Source organism: Pinus tabuliformis, chromosome 5_2 (assembly GCF_031772625.1).
Source record: "Pinus tabuliformis cultivar Carrire ecotype Pingquan chromosome 5_2, CPIR1, whole genome shotgun sequence".
In the NCBI taxonomy this organism is placed as follows: domain Eukaryota; kingdom Viridiplantae; phylum Streptophyta; class Pinopsida; order Pinales; family Pinaceae; genus Pinus; species Pinus tabuliformis.
In genome coordinates this window covers 10,457,329-10,474,426 of record NC_142306.1, presented here as the reverse complement: position 1 = coordinate 10,474,426, position 17,098 = coordinate 10,457,329, and positions in this window count along the sequence as shown.

Sequence of the window (17,098 nt, the reverse complement as noted above, 5' to 3'; positions counted from 1 at the left end):
AACCCAACCCGACTCGGATGCGGAGTGAAAGTGTCATGCTCAAGAGCGACTTGCTACCAACAAAGTTTCTTCAAGTTTTCTTCCCAATTTTTCCCCAGTCATTGCTGACCAGTACCTCTTTATCTTTTTCAAGCTTGAGGAGGATAACATATGCTTGTTTTATAATTTTCCCTTCGGGCAAACCCATCGCTATGTTTTAACGAGCCTAGCGATAGTGAAACTCGTTCTTGTCTGTTATGGAAAAGTTTTTCGCTATTAGATTTTAATGAGTTTAACGACAAAGATAACTCGGTCCTTTTCAATTTTAGAGAGTCTGAAAAGGGATGTAAAGGAAACTCCAAAAATCCTTTTTCGTCACATAATCCCTTGAGTCCGAAAAAGTATAAAACAATACAAAAGGGATGAATTTTCGGTAATTTTAACAAGCCGAACAAAACAAGCGCTCGATCTTTTTGTGTAATAATCCCTCAGGTCCAAAAAGATTAAAATCTAAAGGAGGGATAGCACTTCTGGTCACTTTAACGAGCTGGAGAGGCCAATGACTCAGAAATCTTTTCATATTTTACGAGTCAGTTCAAAAGAGCTTAAAGGAGACTCGTTTTTGAGGAACGAGTGATTGATTTGGGTAGCATCTGATTCCTGGTAAGGTTTGGAATTTTCAAATCATGGCAATGTTACAAGGATGGCTAACAAGATCACTCTTCGCAGCTGTTCCTCAAAAGGGGTAAACAATCAAGTGGAGGTGAATGATCAGCCAATAGAGAGTGGAGGTGATGATGAGAACACGACCAAGGCTTCAAAGGCTAAAGTAATACATTCACAATGGTTATTTACCGGAAATTGGTTCATTTTTAATGAGCTTAAACACTGGGGGAAACACTTGCTCATTGCTTATGTTTATTTTTAACGAGCTTGAATTCTACGTTAAAACTACTCGATCTAGTCGTATAATAAGGGTGTCTCATCTAAGATGCCATTTTTAAGAAGCTTGCACCTTACAAAGCTTTACTCTGAATCCTTTCTTTATGCAAGTTAGGAAACAACCAATCCTACGAGTTTAAAGGGTTAGAGGACCTACAGATTTAAAAATAAATGGTCGCTCTTTGCTTGCATGCCAATAGGTTTGCATGCCCCCAGGTATAGCGAAAAATTTCCAGGTTACCAAAGATTGTTCCATCCGTGTCACAGACAAAACACTTCCTTGGCGATGTCTACCGAAATAGACAAAGGTGAGTGGCGTAGATGCCTCCACTCACATAACTTTGACAAGGGAATCTTATTCCTGCCTAATCCCATTTTCCTAAACAGACGGGTGTGTCAGACTAGTCATATATCCTCCGCGGAAACCTACACTATACCCAAGATTTTCCTCCAAAGTAGACCAGGGTGCATGCCCCCTGGGTTTTAGTCATGTCCTCTAAATCACTCGCACTCATCAGGAGGACAGACTGGGGATTGATGGGACATTCCCTGTGTGAAAAGAACATTCAGGGTTGGTATATGACTATTTTCTATGTGTGGACCAGGAAATGAAAGCTGGTCTACGAGCTTGACCACTCTTCCTTCGTGCGGAAAACACATTACTGTAAAGAGTGAGGAGACGACAGCTCCCATGCAATAAATATAGTCTCGTCCAAGGAGTATATTATAATCCAGGGGTCCTTGGACTACCATTACGTTCATGTGAACGGTTTTCCTTCTCAATGTTATTGGCACATTGGGAAGGATCCCTAATGGTTGATTGGTTCCTTTGTCAAAGCCTGTTAGATTTCTCATCTCAGGCAAAAGCGATGGCGAGCCAAGCGCTTTCCAAGCAGTTGAGGAAAGGATACCCACAGAAGCCCCTTCATCTATGATGGTACCGGCCATGACCATTCTATATATTTGAGCAATGATTCGGAATGGTACACTAGCCGGTAAATGGGGTTTGCCTAGTAGATTCCAGTCAAAGGAAACAACCAGGTTGCTTGGAGGTGGGACTGAATACATGGTCGGATACGACTCTGATGAACTTCCTTCCTACGGTAAAGGAACAGGTAGACTACTGCCATGTTCATTGGAGTCTGTGCTTACGAAGAGAATTTGAACGGTGTCATTCTTGTTCTCTTCGGTGACTGTATCATTTGAAGATGGACCTTCTGAAGGCAAGACCAGGTCAACTGCTGCCTTGACCTTTTGACTTTCATCTGGTATGGATTCAGATGGTTTATCTTCAACGATAGATGCTTCGGCCGACCACAAGGGTGTGTCAGCTGGATTTTCAACTAGTGACGGACTCGGCAAGAGTTTCTTGTATCCAGGAGGAAGCCGTAACGGTGAAACCGGACGGTCATCCAAAACTCTTTTAGCTTCGTCTAAGAAGGGACAATGGTGGACGGCGTGATCACCTTCGCACAATTTACAAGGAAATTTATATTTTCCTTTTTGTCCAGGGGCTTCACTTTCACTAGTTGACGGTGTACGCTCAACGTGATCGTCAGAGGTTGATGACACCAGACTGTGCAAACGAGGAGACTAGTCCCTTAAGATCTGAGGGATGCAAGGACAATCTTGATGATAGTGGTCTCCTTTGCAAATGACACATGGCGATTTAGGCCTGGTCGGTGCAGTGTGTGGATTTTCGCTAGACGATGCTTGGTTGCCCTTTTTCGCCTTTGGCTCCTTCTTCTTCTTCTCTTTCTTCTTCTTTTCCTTCTTCTTCTCAGTTACTTGATTTTGGGCTTTACCAGCTTCATCAAGCGAAGAGGAAGGAGGAGAGGAAGAATTGGATGAAGTAGAGGGTTGGGGGGTAACTCTGGTATCGTTTAGTTGCTGACTTGACTGTTCAGGAATCACGGTATTCTGAATGACAAAAGTTGAGAAGATCCATACGAGCAAGCCGATTGTCAATCCTGGAAGAGACAATGTGGCCATATGGGGTGCACAAACATCTCCCCAAGAGAAGAAGGGACTAGGATTTCCTCCAAGGGGAACTCCTTGGTTGGTGGACTCCATTTTTCTCAACCTAAGACCAACGCAGGAAAGGTGATGTTTATACAATTTAAAATAAATTTTAGATGCTTTGACACAACTTTTTTTTTTTCAGTTTTAAAGTGTCGATATAAAACAAAAGATGACTCTAGTCGCCTTCGATTTTTGATGAGCCTGAAGTGACAAGTGCTCAGATGGACATTTTCCGTTAAGGAGTCTAAAAAGGAATGAAAGGGACTGCTCTGGAAATCTAGACAGAGGGATTACCAAACCAATCGCAAAATTGCAGAATACTTTTTACGGTATGGCAGTCAATCTTCCTGAATGTTGTGTTCAGTGCATTGCGATCGATAGGGTTCAGGCACGGCTTCCTATTGATAAAGGATTAAGCCTATTGTGGTCTCCCAAAATATACTCAATGGTACGTGGGAGCACAAGTCCGTACTGGCACTTATCATCTCAAAGTGGAGGAATCACCCAACCAACAGTGAAAACAACAGTTACCAGGCTTTACGACACCAGAATACGTCTCTAGCCTAGACTTCTAAATGTTGTGCGTTAGGTTCCAAAGCATTTTTAGATTCATTAAATTTATTTTATAGTTGATCTTGCTTAAGAAATTTTCCTTTCAGGTTCACCGCGTGATGTAGATGTACAATTCCTAAAATGCAATCTAAGATGATAAACAGTCGTTTAATATTCTTTTTGCAATGAAAATCCTAGCTACTAAGGAAAGAGAGATGATTTTCTTTCAACAAAGAGCAGAGAGCACACACTATATGCACTGTCCTAAATCAAACCAAAAAATAGTCTAAATGCAAATGCACATGCATGTATTTGTTTTTAGCCTTATTAATGTGTGAATGATAAAAAGAAAGCTAAGCGCAAATCTGAACTATTTTTCAAAGCGACAATTACTAACAAGTTCCTTTTCAAAACAAAATGAGGACAATGACGACACTTTGTTATTTGGAATTGAAAACTTGCTTTTGACACTTGAAAAACTACTGATTCAAATCAAATACAAGAGTAACAGTGCAATCAATGGACTCGAACCCAAAACCTGCTATTCTATGGCTCCCGCGGTGGTTACAATCTCCGGTCTGTATGAGGGTTGCAGGAACCCTGAAACATATGTGACGGATCCGATATCGACCCCCTCCTTTTCTCTTTCCGCAGCGATAGAAAACGTGGCCAAATCTTCCAGGCAGATCTGGAACGACAAAACGGCAGTGAAACAGAGAGAGCACGAATCCATGGTGGAGCTATACAACGGCTTCCGTCGTGTGGCAGATCTCAGGCGGGTCTTGGAATTTCTGGGGAATTTGAAGAGAAATACGGATCTGCTAGGGTTAGAACCCATAACGGATTCAGAGCCAAGGGTGACAAGGAGCGAAAGGATTGTAGACGGAGGCGAGGCCTTGAATGAACACGTTTTCTGGGTTCTAACGAGCACACTCAGCCCTACATTCACAGCTGAAGCAGAGTTTGGGCTCAGATCTGGATTGATCGTTCACGCCAACATTGTTCCTTCTCCCAGGACCTTTGCATGCAAAGATGGGGGACTGCATGATGCAGATCTGCCCCATCACATAATTGCATGGCCCAATCTCTGCAGATCTGGGCCGGATCTGCTCGAACTGAGGCCCAAATATTACAGATCCAGGCCAGAACAAACTGCTTGGAGCAAGCTTCAAGAACCCAGGCAGCAGATCGGCGGGAATGGGCATCGATTGAGCAGAGGGCACGCAGCAGATCGACCCAATAGGAGGCAAGATCTGGAAGAATGCACACACCTGGACCATCTGGCAACCAGCAAAGACTCCGATTCAGACAAAGCTCAGCCAAAATGCAGACATCAGGTAACTAAAAATCGATTTCAGATCTTTATTAAAACCCCTGAGATGAAATCTATCTTAGTATGGGTAAGTGCAGATAGTTCTGTTTCGCAGCTAAAGCAGCAAATTTATGCATCCACTGGCTATCCTGGCTAGACCCAACACTTAGTTAGTGGCAGGTGGTCCCTACAGGACAACAGAACCCTGGGAAGTTACGAGATTAGTCCAGGAGAAACCATTGTTTTGAATCTCAGGCTGAGAGGAGGGGCACCATCTCAGGGACAGCCAAGCAGTTCAGGAGGGGACAAGGGGAAAACAGCACCCCAGCACAAACCTAAGGGAGCGTCATCCTACAAAAACATTCTCTGAGGCAATAGAGAATCAAGATCCTCCCCAGATCTAGGTGGATATTCACCCCGGCCTTATATAGTTGACCAGCTAGGACAAACTCCAGCCTTTAATATTGAGGACACAGGGCTTGACGATTATGTAAAGTCTTATGAAACAAAAGCTCTAATATGCCATTTCAACAACTTCTGGCCAAAACCAATGGACCTATTTCATTGGATCTTTACCAACTGGACCATGGAATGCGACATTCATCTATGTTCCAAAGGGTTTTTCATAGTCAGATTTACATCTAAGGAGGTAAGAGATACTATCATCAGTGTTGGACCCTGGTTCTGGGGAACTGCGGGGCTGTTCATGACCCCATGGTTCAAAGATTTTGACCCAAACAAAATGACTGTCTCAAAAGTGCCGGTTTGGGTATGCCTACATAACCTTCCCCTTCATTTTTGGAGTGAAAGAGTTTTGGAAGGAATCGGGAACAGCATAGGGAAATACATCAAAACAGATCTAGAAAGGATTGACGAAAGGATTTTCACTTTTGCACGCATCTGTGTGGAAGTAGATCTAAGTAAAGGGCTCCCAGATAACATAAGGCTGATCTACAAACAACAAGATTGGCTGCAAGTACTATACTATGAAAATACCGCCTTCAGATGTAGGATGTGCAGACAAACAAGACACTTGCAAAGCACATGTCCAGAAGCCAAGAAACTTAACAGTAAAAGAAAGCAGAAAGGGAAGCAGAGGAAAGGATGGAAATTCACCCCTGTTGACTCAGAGGAGGAAGAATCAGAAGCAGAAGAAGACGATACCCCCACGGAAAATGCTGAGGTACCCCGAGCAACGGGAACGTAGAAGGAAAATACATCAAAAAACAAGACACCTCAGTTCTATCCAAATCAGGCAGAGAAGGCAATCGAAGATCAGATCATGGGAGGGATTAAACGACTTCACCAATTAGATACTTCAGATTCAGACAAGGAACTAGGCCCGCAGAGAGCAGAAACACAGTTAGTCATAGCCTCGATCGAGCCTACTCAAGGAGAGTGGCGCAAGGTCGAAAAGAAAAAGGGAAGGAAAACCTGAAGACCAAATTCGGTTTTCCTTGTTTTTTTTCCCCATCTCCCCTCTTCTTCTCTCTCTTTTTTCTTTTTTTTCATTTTGGCACGCTAGTAGTGTATTATTGTGAAGAGTGCGAAAGCACTTGAGCCCAAGGGGCAGCTTACGGAAATGCTTAATGCATCTGCAATTGTAACTTTTCATTTATTAATAAAAGGTTACAGCTTTTTCCACTGGAAAAAAAACAGTGCAATCAACTATCAAGAACAATCAGATTCTCTTCTATGACTGAAAACGACACTTGCGACACTTTCAAATCAAGAAACAACAGTACAATTATGCTACTTCTTTGTAAATGAGAACTGAAAATGACTCAAAAATACATAAAAACATTTACAATTATTTGCACAATGGAGGCAGAATAACAGCAAGGAAAGAGGTTTCAAACAGAGGTGTACTGACTACAGGCAGCAAAACTCTTGAATAGAGCTGAAAAGCATGAACACAGAAACCAAAATTTAGGAACAAGGCCTTGTCTGATCAGTGTACCTGTAACACAGTGAAACTGAAATGCAACGCATCTACTACACTCGGGAAGTGCGATGCATTTGGAGTTCACATAACATATAGTGCACTAGGCCAGGGACGAGACTTTGACTGGGTTCCGGGTCACAGTTTGCAGTTCAGTTCAGGGACTTAGGCCGAGCAAGTGGTAATCAGTAAATCAATCATGGGGGTAGATCTAAAGAGGTTACTAGAGCCACCACGAGGGCAATTACAGAGCTTGTAAATCAATCGTCTAATTCATAAACAAAACCCGAAGATAGACTGAAGCATCGTCGATCTACTTTGCACTTGCATAGCAAATGCAGTTGGAAGGTTAGCTGGCTTGACTTTAGGCTCCGTCTGTAAGTTTATAAAGTAAACAAATGTAGATAAACAAACAATCTATTCACTCCCTAGTGGAGTCGCCATTTCGTTATCGGGAAAACTAGTGTCTATGCAGAGCTTCTAGTCCCACTAAGGCTGGTAGCTACCTTAGAAACAAATAAACTAAAAACTACTTTCATTTTCCTTTATGAGAAATAGATGATAGAAGAATAAGGAGACCAACCTTTGTCTTGAGCTTGGTTCCTTGCTCGTTTCCTCTCTCTTCTGATAAGTCTTTGCCACTCGCTTCCTTGTCTACCCAGCTTCAAAGAGTACCTGTAGAATCAAAGCAACATAACACTATCTAAGAACATAGATCTATTATCATAAACAATATAGGCCCAGATGTATATTGACCACACAAATGCATAAATCATCAATCGTACAAGAATGTGGAGGAAAACTTCAATAGCTTTATTGATAATCAAGAAAGAGCAAAGAGGATTACAACCAATTGTTCTAACCTAGCATCATCCTCTCAGCAAGAAATCCCTTCTTCACCTCATGAAAAGCTTAGATTACCCAACACTATGATGTTGCACCAAGAAACCAACAACACTTCCTTACAAGATACAAAATTCCAGCCTCTGGATCTCTGGGATGAGGGATCCATATATAGATGTTTGCAAGGGGAATGAGTTAGCTTTTGAGATTTGATTAGTGTCTTCTCTCTAATAGTTCTTGATTCCACTTGGAGATTGATGATCTCTTACTCATCCCTGGTCGAATGCAGAGAGGCAAGTGTCACGGGAGAAGTTTCTAGAAGATTCCATGCTCCTCCACCTTGCGGATTGACCCTGCCATTTGTCCACTCTTGCCCATCGCACCCCATAGAAGGGTTTTTCAACATGCATTGCACCTACTGTGTGTATTCAGGTGGGATGCAATGCACCTTGACTATGGAGCAGGTGAAATGGTCCAGTTTTGACCAGTTCTGAGTAGTTTTTCATGGAGAACTTTTGGGATGCTGTAATCAGTTGACCTTGTTCTTTTAGGGGTTGGAAGAACACCTTTAAAGACTTAGGAGCCCATGGTTTATGGACATTTATGCTTGGGGTTGCAGTGCCCAAAAATGTCTATAACACATGTGGTGTGCAAGCAAGGACTAATGGTGGATCTTTCCAAGATCATGGTAATAGTCAATTTGGAGGCCCTAAGGAGTGTCAAATAGTTACGCGCAATGTTGGGCCATACTGGGTGTTATAGAAAATTCATCAAGGCTTATGATCAGATTACCATTCCTATAGAAAAGCTATTAAAGAAGGATGCTACATTATGTTGGGATGAAGAATGTCAGCATAGTTTAGATGTATTGAAAGAAAACATGGTCACCACGTCAATCTTGGTCTTCCTAGATTGGAAGAAGGAATTCCATGTGCGTGTTGATGCCTCTTGTGTTGCGTTGGGAGTAGTGATGACACAGGTTGGTGAAGGAGAGTTAGATCATTCTATAACATTTGTGAGTAGAAAGTTGTCAAAGGCTAAGAAGAACTACTCAACGACAGAGCGTGAAGGATTGGCTATGGTGTATGCACTCCAAAAGTTCAGACACTATCTATTGGGTGGACATTTCCAAATGTACACAGACCACTCTGCCTTGAAGTATCTAGTCAATAAGCCTATGTTAGGGGGGGATATGCAGATGGATATTGTTATTTCAGGAATATGACTTTGAGGTGATTTTGAAGCTAGGAAGGTTGAATGTAGAACCTGATCATCTGTCGCATATTGAAACAGGGGAGGAGCCTACTAATTTGGAGGAAGGGCTTCCCGATGCGTAGGTCTTCGCAGTGCACATAGAAGATAATGATTTTGCAAATATTATCCACTTTTTGACTACAAGGACAGCTCAAGAAGGATACACCAGTTAGTAGAAGAAAGTGTTAGTAGTGCGCACATAATATTTCTCCGCAATTGCATGACATTTATATAATATGGGTTCAGACGAGATACTCCGATGGTATGTACCCAATTTTGAATGAAACAACATCCTCGTTGAAGCTCATGGGGGAGCTACGAGAGGAAATTATGTAGGAAAAGGGACAATGCAGGACATTTGGTGCACAGGTTTGTGGTGGCCCACGTTACATCAGGATACAAAATCTTATTGTAGGGCATGAAATGCATGTTAGACAATAGGTAGACCATCAGGTAGGGATGAGTTGCCACTGAACCCTCAAGTGTCATTACATCCATTTGAGAAATGGGCTATTGAATTTGTAGAACCAATTTAGCCCCCAGGTAAGAAGATAAGGGAGCGGTATATCATCACCGCGACATAATACCTGACTAGATGGGCAGAGGCATAGTCTGTGAAGGACTGTACAGGAGCCACAACAACTAAATTCTTGTTAGATCTCATACTTTTGTGATCCATGATGTATAGAATAGTCATTCAGATTAACCACATTGTATGGATTTGGTCGACATTTCAAACCAACTAATGTGGTTCATCCACATTAGTTGGTTCAAAATGTCAACCCAATCCTTAAATGTAATTAATTCGAAATACTATTCTAAACTAAATTATTGTTTGATTACGTGTTAACCAGGTTTGGCTGCTCAAAAGTATTAATGAGTGATTGCAGTATGCACTTCCTCAATGAAACGATCAATGCACTAACGAAAGAGTTCTACATTTATCATCAGAAGAGTACACCATATCATCCTCAAGCTAATGGAATAGTTGAGGCCTTTAACACAATCTTGGAGAATGTGTTAACCAAGATTTTCAATGCACAGTGTAATGATTGGGATGTATGGGTACCTGCAGTGTTATGAGCTTACAAGACTACTTGCAAAAAGCTAACAGGTCAGACACCTTTCCGATTTGTCTATGGCGTAAAAGATGTGATGCCTATGGAATATATTGTGCCTAGTCTCTGCATAGTATCTTTTATAGGAATGGACGACCATGGAGCCTTGGAAGAGTGGATGGTACAACTAATGGAGCTCGAAGAAGACAGATTCTGGGTTGGATTCCGTCAGCAAGTCGAGAAGGAACGTGAAAAATCTTGGCACGATCAGCACATCAAGCTACGCACATTCAAGGTAAATGATTTGGTGTTATTATATGATAGTAAATCTGGTAAGTTTCTAGGAAAGTCTCAGATGCACTAGTTAGGGCTGTATATCATAAAAGATATTACAGATGGAGGAGCAGTTCAGCTCGCGAAGCGGAATAGAGAACCTTTTCTGCGAAGGGTGAATGGAAGCTGATTGAAGCCATACACAGGAGATCTAGCTCAATGACTATATGATGACAAAACAGTCTTAGTGCTCCAGGAAGCTACAAGGGATTGTGGGACTATAAACTACACTGCTCGGTTTTCGGGACTACATGACAGGGGGAGCTACGTGAAAATGGGTTATGTCACAGTACGAGAAGCTGTGCGAAGGGATCTACGCTATGAAGGAAGATACCGTACAACACAGCTAGAAAGTGACCATTAGAGTCATTGTTCGTGATTTGACAGCCTGGAGATGGTTAAGAGGAGTGGGTGGGCATAATTTAAGGTTGAAATCCATGGATATCTGCCACTAAATCAGCATTAATCGATGAATTTTTGGGGGAATTTCATATGTGAATTCAAATTCTCCTATAAATTATGTGTGTCAGTCCAGTAGAGAACGCTTTGCACCCTTAGAGTTTTTGATTTTTGTTGTCCATCGCTTATGAATCGTAAGTTCTTTGTAGATTTGGTCGCAAGCCCCATGTTCGATAAGCTGCCTGAGTTAACCTAGAAATTCATTTGCGAGTCCATGTCTGGACCAGGCCCCACTGAGATTGAAAGCACTGGAGGAACTATCGTCTCCGAAGGAGCTTCTCCAAAGGTTGTGAGCATGGAGGTTCCGGCTCCTATGCCTATGGTGCTAAGGTTACCTGGGTTGAATCCTACACCTATGCGAGAGACCCAGAAGCTGAAGAAAGACAAGAAGAAAAGGTCGGTGCCACTACGCTAGTCGCCTGCCTGGACATAGAAGAAGGACAAACAACCTGAGAAGGTTGTAGAATTGGAGGTTGAAGAGGGCACTAAGGATATAGATTCTGAGGGCGTAAATCCCATCACCAAGTTGTCAGAATATATCCTTGCGTGTAATGGAAAGGTGAAGGTCACCAAGGACCTAGACTTGGAGAAATTCGTCATTCACATGCCCCTGTTGCCAAAGCAGATAACCTTCGAAGGTCCACACTTGGGGATGGTTCCCCTTTTAAAGATGGAAGATTGGGACCTGGATGACCATGAGAGGTTCCCCCACCTTGTGATAGAAAACTATATGATATGAGTGTATTACAAAGACTTAGGATTCACGGAGTTGGAGTCAGTTGAATGGATCCGTGGGGTAGAGAAATTCAGGTTGTTGAACTTGATGTGGGTGCCCAACTACCATTGCTCTAACATTAATACCACTTGTATATGGCAGCTTCTTACTTTGGTGCACGATGGGTGCTTATGGCTTGGCACACCTATCCCCATCACATATATGCTCATCCTTGGGATCAAGCACCTTTTACAAGAGGGTTTGAATCTGGCCAAGGAGTTTGGCAGAAAGGAAAGCGAGCGAGACTTGGCAAAAAGGATGAAAAAGAAATTTGAGTTGATTAAGAGACCATGCGGATATTCCATCACATCCATGAATGATCTCGCAGTGAAGATTGCTACCCAGATACTAGCAAACAAAGTTATGAGGAGGTGCTGTGTGAACGAGGTTCTGATACTTGTGATCTCATTAGTTGCACAATGCGCGGAGGGCGTGCACTTTAACTGGTTGCACTATTTATGTAGTGAGTTTCTTGTGAATTTCCTGAGGCCTAAGATGAGAGCAAAAACTTCCACTACGCATGGTTGTTTCTCTCCATTGTGCTAGTTGCTTGGGATCTCTCGGAGGAGAACTAATTTCCTCCCTTGCAGGCAAGATTGTTGGAGGCTGCATAGTTTGCCTCCTTCTGGGCCATGAAGGACCCTATGCGGGTCATTGAAATGAAGATTTTCTTGGTATTGGTTGTATCAAGCTTCTGGATGGCCATCAACCATCACCCACGGTTGTCCCCAACCATGTACAAATAGATGTACGAATATGTCAAATTCAAGGAAGAGTTCTACCGCATTTACATCCAAGAGCGGAAGGACCCGTAGAAGTGGTTCAATTTTCTATACTTAGTTACCGATGATGCCATAGAGGAGGTAATCAAGCGCTGTCTGGTGGATTATCATACTTCGTCTGACTTGGCCATAGGTACCAATAATGGCATGGGAAGCTCATCGGAGAAGAAGCGAAAGGATGCAGTGAAGTAGGCGACAGAAAAGTTGGTTGCGCAACAAAAGAAGGAGGCCAAAGAGAAAGCCCAAATGGAAAAGGAGTGCGCTGGAAAGGAGCAGGATGAACATGAACAATGTGACTTTGAACAAAGAGGTAAATCCCCTTCACGTGAAACTAACGAGGAAGAGCAGTCGGTGCAGGGCGGTAGAGACGATGAGGGGTAGAGCACCCCATTTCAGGTAAGGAATCGTAGATAATAGTAGCAGGAAGGGCCCCAAAAGAAGACAAATGTGACTAAACCACCGGTGGATCCCATTAAGCCGATGGAGGGTGATATCAATGAGATCAGGGACAAAGTGCGTGACACTATAGCCGAACTGTTGCAGCAAATCGAGAAACAATACATGCAGTCATTGACTAATGTTCAGAAGGATCTGCGTGAACTGCGGATCAATACTAGCAGAGTAAAGGTTGGCGCAGGTCAGGTGAGCGCCACACAAATGAGCTTGGCACCAGGGACAAGTCGGGCTACCAAGCTAGTCAGGATAGTGGACCTCAGGACAATTGTGCTACTAGAAGGGTCCCTCAGCATGGAATCGGTCTATGACAAGATCATCATTAGCACCCTAAAGAAAATCAGCCTCAATATTGTAGCTCTCTCTAATGAGTTTCTTCATGTGTTACATATAGGAGTGACAAAGGAATTGAGAGTGCAGGAGAAGCACACTCTCAGTTTAATAAGCGAGTACTGGGTGAACAATGAGCAAATGTCGACTCAAAGGATGTAGACCCTTAAATAAATAGATACCATCCAGGCATAGAGCACCCAATTTGTGGCCACAGTTGTAGAGCCATGCATAACAGTGCCAGAGTTGCACATACCTAAGGACGCCTAACGAGAGGCTAAGATCTGGAAAATCACTGCAAGCATCCTTGATGCATAGTTAGAGGTAGCATGGGTTCAATATGAACTCAATTTAAAAATCACGGAGCTAGAACTCAAGTCACAGCCTTCGACTCTGCCCAATGTCAGGGAACGACACTGAGCTGCCATACAGGAAGGGATAGCTACTGTGGATGCCACGGCCGTTGACTACACAACTTTGCTCGAACAGGCCATGGAAGTGGTGAAGACCCTACAGGAATATCCCAACCAGCATATGTTGAGTACATAGGTTCATGAGCTCCAAAATTAGTACGATGAGGTTAGAGCAACGCTGCGCACCATTGCTACAGTGCAACACCTCACCAAGTTGCAGGAAGGGAAACAACTCCTCGCTCAAGTGGAAGTAATGTAGAAAAAAGAGGTCGTGTTTAAGGCCAAGTTTGATCCTTGGTTGGAAGAAGCCTACCAAGTCTCAACCAACATTTAGGAAAAGTTGACGAACTTGCAGCTCACACAACAGAAGATCAAGCGAGCTGGAAAAGGACCAACTACAGAGCAACTAGTCAAACAAGCAGCCGCACAGAGCATGGTTGAAGTAGCAGTTGTGCAGGTGGAGCTGGGTGATCTTTACATCAAGATCACCACTCGAATGGAGTGACTTGAGGGAGAGTCATGACCTTTGTGTTGGGGGCCTGTTGGGATGGGGTCCCATAGGTCAGTTTTGGGGTAAAAGCCCAATTTTTGATGTAAAGTTGATAAAAATATGTAAAGTCTCCATGAATTGTGGATGTGGAGCATGTAGTTAGTTAGAACTCAAAAAGGGTTCTTACCCTCATTTATGCAAAAGTTGAGTCGATTCTTGAAGATCTACCCATGGTCCATGGACCATGGGATTGTATAAATAGGTGTGTCTTAGAGAGTCTAAGGGAGATCTATGTCCTTGTCTATGGTAAAACAGAAGGAGTCTAGAGAGAGCATAGGGAAGCAAGTCATAGAGGGGAAAAAGGCTCTGCAACTTAGTACACATAGGCCTAGAGTAGTTTCCACAGCTGAGTGCATAGACCCCTGTAGTTAGGTGCACAAGGAGGTTTTGAGTTTGTAAACTTATATTGAAGATCAATAAAGAAGACTGTTGCGGAAATTCCTGTGTTTTATCTCTTTACTTATGTTATTTATGATTACAATATATGCAGTAATGAATAATATATTTATGAAATGATGATGTATTGATGCACGAATTTACTGGATCTGTCTTATTAACTGAATGCAATTAATGTTAAGCGATTACGTGAAGATCATAACACTTTCTGTTAGGTTTATTGAACACTTGGATAGATCTTAGCTCATACCAATCTAAGAGTAATATAAGGTGTGTGTAAGTAGTTAATTCGTTTGTTCAAGGTCCACAAAAGCTAGTCATAGATCTTCGCGACGGTTTAAAGGTTGTTTGAAGGGAATTGCAGTATGAATCCCTATGGGCTTATAGATCTGCGTGGAGGAATATCTAGGGAATAAAAGACATCACACTGATATTTGGATGTAGAAAATTGATTCTGGAATCCCCCCATATTGCTTCGGGTGAGATTTCAATCCGCGCTACGCGGATTGATGCTGAAAGGGCTAGTAGTGTAGTGTTTTGTTTGGCACAACTAAATCTGAACCTAGGTCAGGACCCACTAAGCCAACATGAAGCGTATGATTTGGAACTAGAAGCAGTAATACATGTGCTCAAAATGTGGAGACTCTACCTTCTAGGGAAAAAATTTACTTTGGTGACTGATCACATGAGTACAAAATATTTTCTTAGCCAAAATGACTTAAATGAAAGGCAAGTGAGGTGGTTACCATTCTTTACTGACTTCGAGTTTGAAATAAAACATATCAAAGCGAAGGAAAACAAATTGTTCGATGCTATGAGTAGACATGTGCATACAATATTGGGAATGTCCATTAGTAAAGTAAGTACATGTTTTATAGAATAAGTTAACTAGTGAATACCCTAAGACACTCAGTATCAGGAACTTCAACATAAATTACAATAAAAGGAAATTCTAGGATATGCAAAGACTACAGAAAAATTATTCACATACCAAAATAGCATATATATTCCTAATGTGAAGACATTAAATAAAATAATATTGGACGAATATCAAAAGAGACCTTATGTAGACTATCTTGGATATCATGAAATGTTCACTGACCTAAAAAAATAATTTATTTTGGCCAGGTATGAAAAGGGATGTGGAAGAATATTTAACAAAATGCGTGGAATGCCAACATTTTAAAGTAGAGCATCAGCATCCTGTTAGGTTGTTGAACCCTGAGTGGAAGTGGGAAACCATTTTAGTATACTTAATTACCGTACTTCCACGAACAAAATGTCAGCATGACTCTATCATGGTGGTAGTATATGTTTTAACTAAGGCAACACACTTTATACCAGTATAGTCCACCTTTGGGACCACTCAAATTACTAGTATTTTTATGAAAGACATCTTTCGTTTACATGGGGTACCTAAAGTAATTGTATCAATAGAGATGCTAAATTTACCTCCATGTTTTGGAAGGCACTATTTGCAGCACACAGTTGAATCTCACCACAACATATCACCTACAAACCGATGGCCAAATAGAAAGGACAAATCATATCCTTGAAGATATACTCAGAATGTATGTCATACACTAGCCCACTAAAATGAGAAGATTTTTTACACTTAGTATAGTTTTCCTATAAAAATAGCTACCAGGCTACCATTAAAATGAGTCATTTCAAAGCATTGTATGGTAGAAAATGTCATACACCCCTTAGTTGGAGTCAACCAAAAGATAAAATCATATTGGGACCAAATGCTTTACATGAAATGGAACAAATAGTGTGAAAGATACGTCAAAATATCAAAACATCTCAAGACTAACAAAAGAGTTATGCAGACAAGAAAAGGGTTCATAAAGAATTCAACATTGGGGACCATGTATTTTTGTGGGTAAAACCCAAGAAAATCACACTACGAACAGGAACTTGTGCCAAGTTGGCACCACGTTTCTGTGGGCCTTTTGAAATCTTGGACAAAATTGGGTCAGTAGCTTACCAACTAGCTCTGCCCAATCATATTAAAGTGCATAATGTATTTCATGTATCCTTATTAAAAAAATATGTCCATGACAATTCCCATGTGGTTGAATGGAATGTGATAAAGGTGGAACCCAAAGGATATTTCTTACCAGAGCCACTCCATATTCTAGATCAGAGATAGATTGTGCTATGGAATCGAGTTGTTGGTCAAGTTGAAGTGAAATGCAGGCACTTTACCCCTGAGGAGGATACATGGGAGTGGGAGGATATTATGAAGAAAGTGTACCCAATATTATTTCAATAAGAAAAAATTTACTAAATAAAAACAACGACGATGGTGTTATTTTGAGAGGGGGAAGATGCAACTCCCCTCTGTTGCTATGTAAATATTTTCTTTATTAGACTATTGTGGTAGGTAGCAAGCCACAAAAAAAAAGATTTGATGTTGAAATGATATTTTGAATAAATAAAACTAAGGTTTAAAGCTAGAAAATTTTGGGAGAGATAATATTGGTAAATCTGGAAAAAATATTCAAATTATTATAAACTTAAAAAAAAACACTCAGTTGAAGATAAACACTTGGGGTAAAGATCTGTGGGAGAGAAAAACTGATTTTTCTTTTTTTTTAAGAGAATGAAAAAAAACAACCTAGGCTAAGGGATAAGCAGAACCCTAAAAGGAAGGACGCTATGAAAGAAACATTTGTTGAGAATCAATGCACATAATAC